This window comes from Bison bison, unplaced genomic scaffold (genome assembly GCF_000754665.1).
Source record: "Bison bison bison isolate TAMUID 2011002044 unplaced genomic scaffold, Bison_UMD1.0 scf7180017864516, whole genome shotgun sequence".
NCBI classification, from domain to species: Eukaryota; Metazoa; Chordata; class Mammalia; order Artiodactyla; family Bovidae; genus Bison; species Bison bison.
Genome location: NW_011495069.1, coordinates 9,327,666 through 9,328,652, shown reverse-complemented (window position 1 = coordinate 9,328,652; position 987 = coordinate 9,327,666).

Genomic DNA, 987 nt, shown 5'->3' with positions numbered 1-987 from the left:
CTCAGATATGCAGATGACACCACCCTTATGGCAGAAAGTGAAGAAGAACTAAAGAGCCTCTTGATGAAAGTGAAAGAGGAAAGTGAAAAAGTTGGCTTAAAACTCAACATTCAGAAAACTAAGATCATGCATCTGGTCCCATCACTTCATGGCAGATAGATGGGGAAACAGCAACAGACTTTATTTTTTGGGGCTCCAAAATCACTGCAGATGGTGACTGCAGCCATGAAATGAAAAGATGCTTGCTCCTTGGAAGAAAAGCTATGACCAGCTTAGACAGCTTATTAAAAAAGCAGAGACATTACTTTGCCAACAAAGGTCCGTCTAGTCAAGGCTATGATTTTTCCAGTAGTCATGTATGGATGTGAGAGTTGGACTATCAAGAAAGCTGAGCGCCAAAGAATTGATGCTTTTGAACTGTGGTGTTGGAGAAGACTCTTGAGAGTCCCTTGGACTGCAAGGAGATCCAACCAGTCCCTCCTAAAGGAAATCAGTCCTGAATATTCATTGGAAGGACTGATGCTGAAGCTGAGACTCCAATACATTGGCCACCTGATGTGCATAACTGATTCATTTGAAAAGACCTTGATTCTGGGAAAGATTGAAGGCAGGAGGAGAAGGGGACGACAGAGGATGAGATGGTTGGATGGCATCACTGACTCAATGAACATGAGTTTGAGTAAACTCCAGGAGTTGGTGATGGACGGGGAGGCCTGGCGTTCTGCAGTCCATGGGGTCACAAAGAGTCGGACACAACTGAGCAACTGAACTGACGTTGACTAGACAGACCTTTGTCTGCAAAGTAACGTCTCTGTTTTTTAATACGCTAAGTTAGTAATAGGTTTTCTTCCAAGGAGCAAGTGTCTTTTAATTTTGTGGCTGCAGTCACAATCTGCAGTGATTTTGGAGCCCAAAGAAATAAAGTCTGTCACTGTTTCCATTGTTTCCCCATCTATTTGCCATGAAGTGATGGAACCAGATGCCATG